The sequence below is a fragment of the Schistocerca serialis genome, chromosome 4, assembly GCF_023864345.2.
Source record: "Schistocerca serialis cubense isolate TAMUIC-IGC-003099 chromosome 4, iqSchSeri2.2, whole genome shotgun sequence".
In the NCBI taxonomy this organism is placed as follows: Eukaryota; Metazoa; Arthropoda; class Insecta; order Orthoptera; family Acrididae; genus Schistocerca; species Schistocerca serialis.
The window spans coordinates 391,475,741-391,490,949 of NC_064641.1; the positions used below are offsets into that span (position 1 = coordinate 391,475,741).

Consider the following 15,209-nt stretch of genomic DNA (forward strand, 5'->3'; position numbering starts at 1 on the left):
TTGGTACTAAAATTCAAGAACAATACAAACAATGTAATCCATATAGACAGGCGTATACGTACTTGCAGGTATAGTTTGACAAGCGTTGGACAGATGGTCGGGCTCTTACAGTATGAATTATCCTGCCATTTGCCTCAAGCAATTTAAGAAAACCACGGAATATCTAAATTGGAGTGTCCGGATGAAGATTGCAGTCTCCACCCTCCCGAATACAACATCAGTCTGTTTAAAATAGTGGAACCTCATTCGGTTTATTCGTGGTGTTCTATACTGTTTTACAAAGTTATTTAATAATGTAAAATGCTAGTCCTATACTGTGATTTCTCACTCACAGTCATTGCCCAGATTACACACACTGTTTCATAACGTAACACTACACACACTGTCAGCTTATGTCATGACCACAGCGAAAACGCCTGGTTTCCATTTTGCGTTCCGCAAATTCCTATTAGCTAGCCTGAAAAACTGGGTCAGGATCCCTCTGTAACGAGTGAGAAAGGGGATAAGGTGTTACTATCATATAGTGTAGAACTCTGAGAGGAATTTTGCCAGAAAAGAAGGTAAAACATAACGTGAGAGTGTATTGTGAAATAATATGTTTTACTATCGTTGTAATTACTGTTTGTATCTGTTAATTTTTTACCAGACCCTTACTCTGTGCTATGTAAGTAATCCTCCAGTGTATAGAATGTATTACCTACAAAATTATTTGTAGCTGTCTTTTTAAATAAGTTTGTTTCGTAATCTTTTTAATGTCCTTTTGTAATTTATTGTACAGTTTTATTCCTAGATAGAAAATATTTCTTTGAGTTTAAATTTATTCTTCTTGGTAAATGTTTGCTCACTCTACCACTTGATGCATGTTCAAGGACATTTATTTTACGATAATTTATGTCTCTTGGTAATGCAGTGATTTATGTAGTGCAAAAATATAACAATTATTTCGTTAATTAAGTAGAAACATACATTATTATGTCTAAGACGCTTGGAGAGCTAGTGTCGCTTCAGCTGTCAAACAACTTTCACATCAGGGCGTGCCTCAACTGTAGTCTGTGGTGACGCTGCCTTTACTTATGATTTCTAGAAATACTATCATTTACTAAGTTTTCATGGGACTCTCAGATCTGTTTTTCGCACACTTGTTGCGAAACATAAGCTACAACGTTCCATGAAGAAATATTTTCGAATATGTGTGTAACTGCATCTTACTCTCCTGACAGCAAGAGAATATAAATACATATCTCATGCATGAGAGGCATATATTTCTGTTGGTGACTGTTCTTATTGTGATAGGCACTTTCCTCGATATGTAAAATTTTTTGTGGAGTCTAATGAATCGCCCATTCCTACAGTTGATTCGACTTTTCACTACACAAATATTACTTAAATGTAATCACTTTTGCTTCAAAAATGTATATGTTGAAGGTACTTGCCCTTTGTGAATGAGATGTGGCAACATTTGTAGAATTGGATTCTTTTGTCTTGGGGAACGGTTTTATTTCTTTCCTTTTTATTATCGCTCCACATTCATTGATATGGCGGGAAGTGTAGCGAGCGAAACTTTGTGTTCGTGGGTAGACATACGACATCTTTCTGCAAAGGGTCAGGCCTTCTGTTGTTTACTGGCAATGTTTTGTTATTAACGAAAAGTGGCATCCTTCAGTAAATATCTATATGTTACAAGAAAATCGTAAATAAACTGTCGTGTAATGTACCGTTTCATACCCCCAGAGTCTTTAGGAAACCAAAGAATGACAAATATGATCTAATTTTTTAGTTGTTCTCTATTTCGATGGCACTACATACGCCTTCTAATGTTACAAATCACGTAAACGTAGTACTGACGCTCACTCATCCAATATTGTATTCAGAAGTATCAGTTTTTGGCCGCTTGGGGCGCTACTATCGCTCTGGGTAACGTGACGGAATGCCGCGCCGTGAGAAACAGTAGAAAGCTGTATTCGTGAAAAGAGGTCAGGTTGAAGAATATTTTGGTAATTTATTCTTTTATTCTGATTTCAGACGGTCCTTACACAGTGCATCGAGATGCAGGCCTGGGATGAATTTGCGGAGAGGATGTAACTGTAAGTAGCTGAAGTTCTTTCTTTCTCGTTGAGAAAAAAATTATTTACTATGTAAAATAACAAAGATGTGGTCGTTTCCTGAAAGCTGTTCGTACAGATCTGAGACAACATAACAATGTGATCCGGTTTTGTGCGATGTACTCAAAAATACGACAGACGATGCATTTTATAGCAAACAAGCCTTTGCACACTTGCATAACGGTATCATTCCCACAATGAAATAGAAGGTTGAGGGAATATCGGTCAGACTATGAAAGTTTTCAGTCTGCCCTTAACCTAAGCTTCACTCGTAACGGCGTAAGGAGTCGCCAGACGCAATACGTGGTTCAGATTGCAAGTTAAATTGTACATTCCCTTTACCGTTTTGATAACCAGAGTAGGTTAGGGGCACACAAGTCGCCGAAGTGGCATCCAATTTCAGATTGCAAGTTAAATTGTACATTCCCTTTACCGTTTTGTCGCCCAGAGTAGGTTAGGGGCACACAAGTCGCCGAAGTGGCATCCAATTGAAAGACTTGCACTCGGCTATTGCCCAGGCGCAATTATTATTTTAATAGCTACCAACCCTTCTACAAAACGACATATATTTAAAAAAGTTGTTGTTCCTTGCTTTTATCGCTTTCGAAAATATCGTTCATCTTGTCATGACTGCGTAGCAGTAACATAGCGAAATATTAATAAGTTGGTTGAGTACCGCATCATTACAGTGAAAAACAATTTTAAATTGAAAAATGTTCGAATTATAGATGAAAGCCTAAACTGTAGTTTAAAGGAACGGCGTAAATGTACGACTAATATACTTACACTAGAAGTGTCCTATTATGGGGATTCAAGTCTGCATATTATGCAAACTACTACTTTCTATAAGTACCCGAATACATTTCAGCGTCATTGCGTTATCATTAGTGGGTGCCTTTATTCAGTTGTGCAAAATGCAAACACGTTTAAGTGCTAATTACAAGATAGTGCTGAAAAGTAATGCCTCCGAATTTTTTTATATGAAAACTGAAGCTTTTTATTTAACAACAAAATTTATTAGCGTTCTACATCTTTATTTTTCATGGCTACATATTTATTTCTCAACGCACTCATCCTGGCGACGCACAAATTTCTACCAACGAGGGACCAGTTCGTTGATACGGTCACCGTAGAATGTTTGACTTTGTCGATGGAGCCTCACCTCTGCTTGCACCACTTCATCACAGGCAAAGTTAAGTTCCCGAAGCTGTTCTTTATGTTTCGGAAACAGATCAAATTCGGATGGGGCCATGTGGGGGCTGAATGGAAGATGATCGACGGTAGTAAACCCAAGACTTCGGATTCTTGTAGATGTCACAGCGCTCGTTTGGCATTGTCGTGCCGCAGGAGAGGGTGTAACATGTGTGGACGAACACTTAGAGTTCGTGCTTTGAGTTTGCAGAGGGTCTCTCACGCATCGGCATAGTTACATTACACACGGCAGTGTCACACGCTACAATTCGGAGCCCTCTAGTGGCAGAGGGTTGTAACTTGTGCCAGCGAAGCGCTATTGAGAACAGAATAAAAAATTCGTAGGCATTACTTTTCAGTACGCCCTCGTATTGTAACAGAATCAGGCCTAAAACAGTTTATGCGTGTTGTGGTTATTACTTTACTTTCTACATTGCAGAGCTCTGTAGGGCTCTATTTACATTGTTATACAAAGGTAGCTACAGAACTTAACAATGTAGAAAATAAAATAATAAGCACAACAGACATAAACCATTTTAGGTCTAATTTCGTTGCATGTTTGTATTTTACAGAACTGAATGAAGAGTACCCTCTGACGAGTGTGTGTGTGTGTGTGTGTGTGTGTGTGTGTGTGTGTGTGTGTGTGTGTTTTGTCACTTTCGCTGTTAAACAGTGACAGTAACAGCTCATTACACAAAACTTCACAGTGCGGAAGATGAGGCAAAAAGATGACATGACAAACTGTGAAAGAAAACAGGCACTATAGAAACATAGTACCTCAGGAAATCCACACCATGTGGTAAAAAGCCACAAAATAAAAACCCATTGACGTTGCTGCAACTGCAGTGAAACATGTTTGGGATATAAAACAAAATTGTGCTTTGCTAAAGGCGGACCCCATCTAGAAACATATATTTTGCTTGTTAAGGCGTTTATAAACAACGTTGTTAGGATAATAGGCGCGTCTGAATCTCCACAAATTAGTGCACCAACACCGCTATTGATGGAACTTCAAAACCAATCGACGGAAAACATCCTAGTATTTCCGAAACCGCTCTGCCCCATATCCGAGAAAGTAAATACCGGGTTGGTATCCACATCCTGCCTCAGTTACAAGATTCGAAAATATTTAGAAAAACATTCGCCAACTTTCACATGATAACATCAAATGCAGACAGGAGGGGTACAAACATTCCATCCCACGGGGGTAAGGGGTGGCGACAGGAAGTGCATCCGGCCACCTTCCACCATTAACACTGCCAAATCCAGAAATTAACATGCCGACCCAGTGAAGATACGGGGTGATTCAGGAAAAAGAATAAGAGGAGATTAGCGAAACCTCACGTTTTCAAAATAGGAATGTTTAACTTCAACTGAACGTCATGTCACCATTCTTAAGAGATATCGATCGTCGTTCAGTAAAGTTGCTGTTTAAGAAAATATTAATTCGTTCAGTAACTAAGTGAATAAAGATTTGTGAGTATTTTGCTGTGTGGTTGATAATCATCTCTTTACCCAGCAACTGGCTTCCATGTGTGGAAACTTTCCTGAAGCAATAAGAGCGTCCATATTACATGGTACGAAATGTATTTTAAAGATTGTCGTGCTAAAACAGTTTTTCCATTTCTCGCATTGTACCAGTGCCCTAAGAAGCAGTGTTCAGTACATCGTGCATGGGAATGAAAATCGATTCCTAGTTAGTACTGGAACGTAGGTCAGTTTGTGGAATAAATAAAGTTTCAAATAGCGTGCAGTGAAAAGAGGGCAGAGCTGCAGTGCATTTTCAGCTAGCATGAAACGAGGGGTTACCGGTACGCTGGTTCCGAACAAGGGTGGTCTGTGGCGAGGGGCAGTTCTGTTTTTAGCCGGGAGGGCGCGGTGAACAGAGAGCAGCCGTGCGGGATGTGTGGAGGACGGCAGGCGGTGGGGTCCGCCGTTCGAGGCCCGGCTAACCCCGATGTGTAATTAGCTGAATAGACAGGTATTGATCTAGCCGGCGCGCTGCCTTTGTTTGCAGGGGCGCAGCCGCAGCGCCCTGTGGAAAGCTCTGCAACTCGCCGGTTTACATAGGCTCTCGCGGGGCAAGACAATCCGGGAGCGGCCCGCATCACTTCGCTGGCCCGTCATCGAGATGTGTCAACGTGTAGATATATATTAAGTGGAGATGTTCGTGTATCGCAGCAGAGGAAGCCGCATCTACACTCAGCAACTGTTTCATTCCACCTGCTTAACCTTCGCAACCCGTTCCGTACGTGAAGGATTAGTGCACACTACGCCGGAGAAAACGACAGCTGCTTGTACAGGATGTCCCATTTACGTTGACCATGCCAAATAACCTTTTGTGCAAAATAAAAAAATGTATCAAAACCACGCCAGATAACCTTTTGGCAGAAGCAAAACAAATGTATCAAGCAGATGTTGTTTAGCTACCAGGGGGGCCATGAACCAACATGATCTCCTTTATTGTGTCTTCGTTCGTTACGAATTGGACAACAATACGTCTTTTTTTAATAGTAACCCATATTTTTTATTCGGCAGCACACTTCCTCTACTCGCGACCTGTTTAAAAATGTGTTACAGTGTACCATTCATGTAAAAAGAATGTTCTTAATAAACGTAATACAAAGTTGACGGTAACTTCTATTCTAGCACGTATTGCAAGTACTTTCGGTAAAATAATTCGTCTAATTGATGGATATGAAAATAAACATTTGGAAACAAGGAAAATAGACACCAGTCATAGTCAACCATTTTCAGGAATTATACTGCCAGTCCTAAACCAAAAACTGTGTTTACTGTATACAACATATCGTTTATCGTTTTCGTTCAACATATACTTGGATTAATATCGGAACGTGAAAGGTTGAACTGCGAGAAGACGACCTGAGCTTTACTTATAGCAGGAAAAATTCTCGCCATTTTCGGTGCTGCATGCTCATGCATTTAATAAATGTGTGTGTAATGTACTAGCTTTTGGGTAACGAAGAGCATCTTCGTTGGTGTCAGTGTTTATGTATACATAGAAATAAACGGAGACCGCTAGAACCTGCATAGTGTGCTAGAACGGGAAAGTCAAAGTCAGTATTGTGTTACGTTTTTAATAATGTCACTTCTCCATGAATGGCACACTGCGATACTTTTTGAACATGTTTCGAGGAGCGGAAGTGGACTGCTGAACAAAAAAAAAAAAAAAAAAAAAAAAATGCCATCTGAAAAAAGACGTACTGCTTTTCGTATCTTCGTAAAGATCAAAGCTCAAGAAGAGCAGTCATGTTATTTCATGTCAACCTGGTAGCTAGTCAACATTTGTTTAATACATTTATTTTTTTTCAGGAAAAAGATTATTTGGGATTATCAGCATAAATATGTCTTAATTTCTTCGACTCTATCGATCTTACGGTATCATTTTCTGTGCATTGTGTCTAATAAACTATACACGCACTGTGAATGGAGCAAATTACGATCCTCACACACCGACAAAACTTCGGAGATTGAACGGTATTTTCTCCGTATTTTGATGTTCGTTCTGACTCTTCTGTTAGTGTAAGTAACGGATGCAGAACTGTTCACTTACATGTATTGTTCAAAATGCGACTCTTAAGATTACGACAGAGGGTAAGCGACGTACCATCGACTACCTTAAACTTTCAAGAATACCACGAATTTAATGCACTATTCGAGAGAATGCGGCGGTCTTAGCAGCCCATTCACGCGTTTCCTACCGCCGAACTCTCCTTCAGTAGGAACAAAATTAGGACTTTCACGACCGGTCATTTAAAACGTTCGCGTCGTTTACGTGCAGCTGCGTCTGCAGCATCTGAAATTTAAACGAAATGTGTACTTCTTTTCGCTCCAGAAAATTTTATTTGGGTATGCTGTATTTTCTGCACATTTGGCCAGATAGTATTGATAATATTCAGCTCTGCAGTCACTATTATCTTTACTGAAAGAGTGGATTATGGAAGAAGTGTGAAAGCTGACTTGAAAGAACTTAGACAAGCAATAAAAACAAAATAAATTCATTCAAGAACTACTTCGTTGTTAACAACACGTTTGTTCTAACACACGCCGTATTATTTGAATTTGGAGGCGTTACTGACACTGTTGTCAAGTATGGATGTGAATATTTTTCATGTTAACACTTCAAACTATTTCAACGTTTTCTGGAATACCGACACTCAGGTGTTTACACCCACACCAGACTAGGTACCCAGTATCCACAGTAGCAGCCCGTAACTCATGAGGTGATGGTTGGCTGATTGGTTGATTTGGCTGAAGGTACCAGACAGCGAGGTCATCGGTCCCATCACATTATGGAAGGATGGTAAAGGAAGTCGGCCGTGTGCTTTCAGATAAACGATCATCCCGGTATTTGCCTGAAGCGATTTAGGGAAATCTCAGAAAACCTAAGTAAGGGTGGCCGGACGCGGGTTTGAACCTTCGTCTTCACGAATGCTAGTCCAGTGTGCTAATCAGTGCGCCGCCTCGCTCGGTAACTCACGAGGTGATTTTTCTATAACATTTACTACGAGGTGGAGTCCCTGAGACCGCTGTATTTAAACCGAGATTTAAGGCTCAAGTCATTTGAAAACTTTAAGTTATTTAACTGATTTTTACAGCTATTTAAGTGTTGTTTAGTTACACAAATTACACGGGAAGAAATGGAAAAAGCTGTGAAGAAGATGAATGGGGGGAAAGCCCCAGGACCTGACGAAGTATCAGTGGACATGATACGAGCAGCAGATCCAGTGGGAATGCAGTGGCTGTATAGAGTACTATCAAGCGTGTGGAGAAATAGTACAATACCTGACGACTGGAGAACAGGAGACATTGTTCCCATCTTCAAGAAAGGCAATAAAAGTCTTTGTAAAAACTCCAGAGGAATAACCCTTATGAGTCATACAGCCAAGATTTTTGAAAGAATTTTACTAAATCGAATAAGTGAAAAGATAGAAAAGGAGCTGAGTGAAGAACAGCATGGGTTTAGGAAAGGAAAAAGCGTGATCGACCTGATATTTTCTATCTGTCAACTGATGGAAAAAAGTTGGGAATATAACAAAAGGGTGATAATGGTTTTTATAGACATAGAAAAGGCATATGACTCAGTTGACAGGGAAAGACCTTGGGAAGAAATGAAGAAGATAGATATAGAAGATGGATACATTAATGTCATAAAGACAATGTACAGAGGACACAATTGTAGAATTAGAACACCATTGGGGAACTCTGAATACTTCGAAATAAGACAAGGACTTAAGCAAGGAAGTATTCTATCTCCTGCACTTTTTAATGTTGTGACGGAGGGAATGAATAGGGCAGTTAAAGATTTAGTAAAAGAAAACGACAAAAAGATGATTTTTGCAGATGATATGGTAATATGGGGTGATAAAGAGGTAGATGTACAGTTACAACTTGATGCGTGGAAGGAAATAATGAAAAGGTATGGATTAAAAACAAATGAAGATAAGAGTGAAGTAATGGTATTTGGAAGAGAGAAAGGAATCAACGGAAATATTACCTTGAATGGAGAACCCCTCAGAGTGGTAGAAAGTTTCACTTATCTAGGGAGTGAAATGTCTAGGGATGGAAGAATAACTAACGAAATTAATAGGAGGTTACAAAAGGGAGGCAATTTCTACCAAACAATAAAACACCTGATTTGGAATAATGAAGTTTCAGAAAGAGCAAAACTCCTTTTGTATAAGAATTATTACATCCCTATTGTCACCTATGGTGGAGAAACATGCACAATGACAGAAAGGGACTGGAGCAGACTGCAAGCAGGGGAAATGAAATTTCTCAGAGCAGTTAATGGAAAAACAAGAATGGACAGACTAAGGAAAGTAGAGATTAGAAAGGACCTCAAACAAGAAAGTATGAGAAAAGAAATTAAAAGAAATAGATTAAGATGGTATGGGCATGTTAAGAGGATGCATGGGCAGAGACTACCCAAAATTATGGAAGAACTAAAGATGGATGGGAAAAGACCTAGAGGGCGCCCAAGAACACGGTGGAAAATGGGAGTGAGAATATCTGTAGAAAGGAGAGGTGTGACCTGGCAGCAAGCGGAGGAAGAAAAGTGGTGGGAGGACCGAGCCAAATGGAGAGGACTCATCAGCACCCAGACCCGGCAGTAGCTGGAGCGGGATTCGGATATAGATAGATAGATAGTTACTCCTTGTTGGTTTTATTGCACTAAATAAAGCGTGCAGTAATTTACTCTGTATCACACAAAATCGAATACTTTGTGTGGTTTTTTTCTAGATAGTAGACATAAATGAACTGTTACAGAACTGAATTTCACATTCTGAAAAATTATAATGTCTCTGTAGCAAGTGAGCTTTCACATAAAACTAAATTCCAGGGTTTAAACTTGAACATAAAAACTGCTCATGACATATACAAAAAGAGTCTGCAAAACTGACATTCAATTCTGAAATGTATATTTTTCTTTGTCACCACTCACATCAGATTTGATGTTAACTAATACTTTAAGTATTTTATTGGAGAAAGAGAAAGGTCCTCATCACAGTTGTCGTGAAGTTCTTCCTCTGAATTATCCTCCACTAACAGACCTGTGATCATTCTCCACCGTAAAATCGTCGTCTTTTCCATCTATTTTTTTGAGCTGTAAGACTGATACCTTCCTCTATCCACCGATTAACAATTTAATCAAACTTAGGATCGTTAAAAGTGACACGTTCCTGTGAACACATTTTGTACTCTGCTGAGGACAACAGGTACATACACTATGTGATCAAAAGTATGCGGACGCACCCAAAAACATACGTTTTTCATAGTAGGTGCATTGTGCTGCCACCTACTGCCAGGTACTCCATATCAGCGACCTCAGTAGTCATTAGACATCGTGAGAGAGCAGAATGGGGCGCTCCGCGGAACTCACGGACTTCGAATGTGTTCAGGTGATTTCCCGTCACATGTCATACGTCTGTACGCGAGATTTCCACACCCCTAAACATTGCTAGGTCCACTGTTTCCGATGTGATAGTGAAGTGGACACGTGAAGGGACACGTACAGGCCAACCTCATTTGCTGACTGACAGAGACCGCCGACAGTTGAAGAGGGTCGTAATGTGTTATAGGCAGACGTCTATCCAGACCATCACACAGGAATTCCAAACTGCATCAGGATCCACTGCAAGTACTATGACAGTTAGGCAGGAGGTGAGAAAAGTTGGATTTCATGGTCGAGTGGCTGCTCATAAGCCAAACATCCCGCCGGTAAATGCCAAACGACGCCTTGCTTGGTGTAAGGAGCGTAAACACTGGACGACTGATCAGGGGAAAAACATGGTGTGAAGTGAACGTCATCTGCCAGCGTGTGTAGTGCCAACAGTCAAATTCGGAGGCGGTGGTATGGTGTGGTTGTGTTTTTCATGGAGGGGGCACTATCACAGTACAGGACTACAATGATGTTTTAAGCACCTTCTTGCCTCTCACTGTTGGAGAGTAATTCGGGGATGGCGGTTGCATTTTTCAACACGATCGAGCACCTTTTCACAATATACGGCCTGTGGCGGAGTGTTACAAGACAATAACATCCCTATTGTGGACTTGCACAGAGTCCTAACCTGAATCCTATAGATCACCTTTGGGACGTTTTGAAACGCCGACTTCGTGCCAGGCCTCACCGACCGACATCGATACCTCGCCAGTGCTGCACTCCGTGAAGAATGGGCTGCCATTCCCCAAGAAACTATCCAACACCTGACTGAACGTATGCCTGAGAGAGTGGAAGCTGTCATCAAGGCTAAGGGTGGGCCAACACCATACTGAATTCCAGCATTAACGTTGGAGGGCGCCACGAACTTGTAAGCCATTTTCAGCCAGGTGTCCGTATACTTTTGATAACATAGTGTAGTTCACGAGGTGCGGTCTAGGAGATCTCAACACATGTCACAACCAACAACAAAACATTGTAGAGTGGGCAATTTAAGAAGGTAGGGGGAGTGTAGTAGTATTCCGCCGGAACTAACCTTAAAAGAACGAGCTCGAAAATTTTCGCTCGGTCTCAGGGACCACACTTCGTGATTTAAGGGGTAGAAAAGAAAATTTCTCCGAAAGTGTGGGAGTAGTTCCTTTACTCATGGGTATCACTAACATTGACGGAATATAACATGTCTGTACGGACTTAAGATTGTAATGCTCCTATAAGAAGAGCGGAGTCACATAATAGTTGCAGTATTGCGTGTAACCAATTATTGGGCTATGTGAAGTTGGCACAACCGTTGATGCATTATTAATGCTTGGAGTAAATGGCGTGCTTTTGGCAGTAGAGTGGGAAATACCGCAAAAGTGAGACGTGGTAGTTGCAGCAATATGCGGTGGCGCTGAAACCTTCAGTCGGTGTGGGTGTCGGATTAGGAACACGGCAATGACACGGGTATGAGCGACAACAGATTCGTTACACAATGCCTCTCAGGCGCAGTTTCTCTTGCCGTGTCATGCACAGTAGGAGCACTTACTCATTCTGATTGCAGATGCATAAATTTAGGGCGTGGTAGGCGTACGAGCTACTACACGTCAGACGATATCGCTATATGAATAACTTTGGTGCTTGAGATAGTTTGGAAAGATTGGGGAGAGAATACGGAAAGGTGGTAATCTATTGGTGTCACATATCACAAAATCTGTAACATACCGTTTTGATAATTTACACATTTTCCTACAGTTTCAGGTCATTACTCAGTGAATATGCGGAGTTTTACTACACTGCTTGGGGTAAATGATTATTCTCCATGTCATCCTATGTATTAAAGCGGTTGTTTAAGTAGGTGAAACATTTTGACAGACGGTAACAAGATTTTAATATAGACTTAGCAGACGCATTTATTGCCCAAAAATCGCTTATCTGAACTGAATTCCTACAGAACGATAAGCTAAAACACGAAGTAAAATGTTCCTCGAAAATTGAAAACTTTTGTGATTGTTTCCTGTCTCCATTGTTTGTGTGGGCTGTCGATGAGACGGTTCGAAATTTGTAAACAACACCTGCAGTCAAGGGCGTAGGTTACATCGCTGAGCAATCTGAACCATCGCTCCTGCAGATCACTTTCTAATAAAAGAAAGCAGCTATTGACAGATGTGAATATTATCGAACTATCAGTTTAATAAATCATGGTTGCAAAATAGTAACATGAATTCTTTACAGTAGAATGAAAAAAAAAAAAAAAAGCTGGCAGATGCTGACCTCGGGTAAGATCAGTTTGGATTTCGGAGAAATGTAGGAACACGCGAACTGTAGTTGAGAAGAGAGTGAGACAGAGTTGTAGCCTAGCCTGCCCCCTACCCCTATGTTATTCCATCTGTACACTGAAAAAGCAGAAAAGGAAATCAAAGAAAATTTTGTAGTAGGAATTAAAGTTCAGAGAGAAGAAATAAAAACTTTTGAGTAATTCTGTCTCAGACAGCAGAGGACTTGGAAGGGTAGTTAAATGGAATGGACTGAGTCTAGAAAGTAGGATATAAGATGAAATCAACAAAAGAAAGACAAAGGTAATGGAACATAGTCAAATTAAAGGAGGTGATGCTGAGTGAATTAGATCTGGAAATGAGACCCTTAAATTAGTAGGTGAGTTTTTCTATTTGGGCAGCAAAATAACTGCTAAAGGCCGATATTGAGAGAGTATAAAATACCCAAGAAAAAAGTTTCTGGAGAAGAGAAGCGTGCTAACATCGAACATAGATTTAAGTGTTAGGAAGTCTTTTCTGGAGGCATTTGTCTGGAGTTAGCAATTTGTGGAATTGAAACGTGGACGATAAACAGTTTAGACAAGAAGAGAATAGAAGCTTTTGAAATGTAGTGCTACAGAAGAACGCTGGGGATTCGGTGGGAAAATCACGTAACTAATGAGGAGGTACTGAACAGAACTGAAAAGAAATTTGTGGCACAACCTGACTAGAAGAAGGGATCGATTGATAGGATGCATTCTGAGACATCCAGGGATCACGAATAAGAGTGTTGGAGGGAAGGGGCGGCGGGTAAAAATCGTAAAGGGAGACCAAGAGATGGATACATTAAGCATATTAGAAGCAAGTAGGTTGCAGTAGTTATTTGAAGATGTAGAGGCTCGCACAGGATAGGGTAGCATGGAGAGCTGCATCAAACGAGTTCAAAATGGTTCAATTGGCTCTGAGCACTATGGGACTCAACTGCTGTGGTCATCAGTCCCCTAGAACTTAGAACTAGTTAAACCTAACTAACCTAAAGACATCACAAACAGCCATGCCCGAGGCAGGATTCGAACCTGCGACCGTAGCGGTCTTGCGGTTCCAGACTGCAGTGCCTTTAACCGCACGGCCACTTCGGCCGGCATCAAACGAGTCTTCGGACTGAAGACCACAACAGCAACAGATCGTATGCTACTCTACTTCCATTTTGTCACGTGAAGAAATCTATTCGTATCGTTAGTTATTATGACTGTCAATAGTTTTTAGGATCACTTAAATGTATTATAGGGTAAAGGTGAAACTCCTCGCTACTAGATATCCCTACTTTAACTGGGCGTCGCACTCTTTTGTTTTGGCTCCTCTGGCGCCGGGCAACGGTACTGTGGCACGGAAATTTCTATGTGTAACGGAGCTGCAAACACATACCAGCAAAACATAAAAGAATTACATAACTTCATATTTTCGAGCTTGTAATTAAAACTTTGTCCCCAAATTGAAAGAAATCCGTTTCGAGAAGAACGTGAGCTATTGTGATGCCGCATAACTGCGGAAGTCGGTTTTGATGTTTTGTTGTCTTTTTTAAGGATCCAGTATTCACACAGTACACCGCAAATTAAAGTCTGCTTGGTTGTACTAAAATAAACGTAGTGGCTGCGGTTTGAGAGCGTATTGGATAGTAACTCCGCACTAATCATAGGGAGAGCGTATTTACATCTCTACTTTGTGAATCATTATGAGATGCCTGCCAGCGGGTACTTTTTATTGCACCATGTGTTAACGTTTCATGCCATGGATGGAGCGTGGGAATGTTCTAGTGGCTCCAGCTCCAACGTCAAGTGCTATTGTCTTCGTATTTGCGCGTAATTAATAAAACTTTGAAATATCGGAATGGTTAAAACGTTCTGTCGGCTTTTAGCTCGCCACAGTGTTGGTCCAGACTTCCGTATTTGTCGCTGATTTAGCATTGGCAGATGTAGAGGAAACGTGTTCCATTTGTATTGTTGTGTTTGCATTTGTATAATTTTTAAGACGAAAAGAATTTCCTTAGGAGCAGCATGTATTCTTACACACGTCATTCAGCAGCATTTTGTGATGTTGTGGAAAAACTGGAACAGTACATATTCTTGAGCGCCTATCCATTGTTTTTATAGTTAAATGCTGCAAATCAGTGCGAGATAGTGTGACTTAGACCTTGCTCTAGCGTATATTATGTTTTCTTCCTCTTCACAGGTGGAGTCTGGGAAGACAGACTGTCTTTTCATCTGTGCGTGCTATTTACGTTCACTCTCAGAGTGTGTTCTATGAGACTAAAAATATTAATAAGTGCGTCTCTGAAAATCAGAAGATTTTTCTAAATATGTATTTGCGATTATGTGTCGACTTACTGATTTCAGTATCACTGCCAGTGGATACCATCCATGAGCATTATTCCAACGTACGCAGCACAGACGTTTTGCAAGCAATTTCTTTCATAGGCAAAATGCTCTTCCCTGGTATGTAACCACGCCATTTACTCTACGCACGTCAGAACCAATGACATCTTTCTACCTGATATAAGAACGAATTCATTTTTCCTGTTATTTGTGTATGACTGATGGCAGTGTAAAATTCAAACATTTACTTACATTTTGAGCTAGTTACCGGTGTTTGCAACTGCGAATATTGAACGGATATTTGTACATTTCATTCGGATAACATTTTCTCATAGATAATTGCACCGTCACC

General features: G+C 40.6%; 1 long non-coding RNA gene across 1 annotated transcript in view; it reads left to right on the plus strand.

The window, feature by feature from the left end:
• Nucleotides 1-15,209, plus strand: part of LOC126474897 (uncharacterized) — a 503,290-nt gene that overhangs the window by 270,842 nt on the left and 217,239 nt on the right. Inside the window, exon 2 of the long non-coding RNA XR_007586594.1 lies at nucleotides 2,023-2,084. This is a non-coding gene — a long non-coding RNA (uncharacterized LOC126474897). The remainder of the gene's footprint in view (nucleotides 1-2,022; nucleotides 2,085-15,209) is intronic.